Source organism: Octopus sinensis, linkage group LG17, assembly GCF_006345805.1.
Source record: "Octopus sinensis linkage group LG17, ASM634580v1, whole genome shotgun sequence".
Taxonomy (NCBI): Eukaryota; Metazoa; Mollusca; class Cephalopoda; order Octopoda; family Octopodidae; genus Octopus; species Octopus sinensis.
The window spans coordinates 53,000,926-53,002,529 of NC_043013.1; positions in this window are offsets into that span (position 1 = coordinate 53,000,926).

Sequence of the window (1,604 nt, forward strand, 5' to 3'; positions counted from 1 at the left end):
GAAATCAGGCATTTGACAAAGATTTACTGCATCTTCAATACGGCATTTTTCAATATCATTCGATATTAAAGGACCTTAGTAATTGAAAATGTAAATTTTGCGAATTCAAAAATTACGGTTTGCAAAGGAAGGTGACAATAATAGAAACAAATACTCATGATCAATAATAATAATAATAATAATAATAATAATAATAATAATAATAATAATGATATTTATTACTGTTATTATTATTCATAATATAATAATGATAAAAATAGTATTACTCAACCTGATGAAAATTCCAACCGGGTCACACTTGAAAGTTCACGCGGTATCAGCTCACCCTCTCGCACACATGTTTGTGGTGCATGTGCCTAGTGTACCCTTATTAGACAGGTAGTCGTGATGAGTGTACTGGGCTTCATATAACTTACCCCAGTGTCATGCGCTGCTCTCTCGATCAATAATAATAATAATAATAATAATAATAATAATAATAATAATAATAATAATAATAATAATAATAATAATAATAAGAAGAAGAAGAAGAAGAAGAAGAAGAAGAAGAAGAAGAAGAGAAGAAGAAGAGAAGAAGAAGAAGAAGAAGAAAGTGATAAGTGCAGAATCTGTGGAAAAAACGGTGAAACTGTATGGCATATTACTAGCTAATGTACGCCACTAGCCCAGAAGGAATATAAGAGACGCCACGACAATATAGCCAGGTTTGTCCACTGGACACTTTGCAAAAAGTATGGACTTGACAGAGCAAAAAATTGGTACGACCACAAATCTGAAGGCAACATCTAAAATAGAGATACGAAGATCCTATGGGATTTTATGATACAGTGCTACCATGAGATTGAGAATAGGAAGCCGGACATAGTCTTAGCTGAGAAAGAAAGCAAACTATGCTGGATCATAGATATAGCATGCCCCGCGGACAGCAAGATATACGGTAAGGAAGAAAGAAAAGTCGTGAGATATTATAGGTTAGCTTGGGAAGTTAAGCAGTTGTGGTCGATGAAAAAGGTAGCAATAGTAACAATAATTGTCGAAGTGAACAAAAATCTCGAGAAGTACGTGGAACAAATAGGGGCTGCAATAAAGGTGGAGCACTTGTAGAAAACAGCACTGCTCGGAACAGCTGATTGCAAGAGACACAGATCAAACTACTCCGAATATCACATTGATAAAAGCACTGACATGCTACAAAGTAGGATGTGCTCTGAAAAGGGAGAAAGTATAAGCCATATTGTTAGTGAGTACTGTAAGCTCGCACAACGCGAATACAAAAAGAGACACGACAATGTGGTCAGATATGTCCACTGGCTATTGTGCAGTAAAGCAAACCTCGAGAGAGCCGAACAATGGTGTGAACACAAGCCAGAGGGAATAATGGAAAACGAATATTACAAAATACTCGGATTTTAACATGCAGTGTGACCAAGTCATAGAGACGAGACAACCAGACAGCGTACTCATCCATAAAGATGAAAAAGAAGATAATAGATGCTGCAATACCAGGCGATTCGAGGGTAAAATGTAAGGAAACAGAAAATATTGAGGAATACCAGCCACTGTGGGATGAGATAGGAAAGTTATGGGACATGAGGAAAGTAATG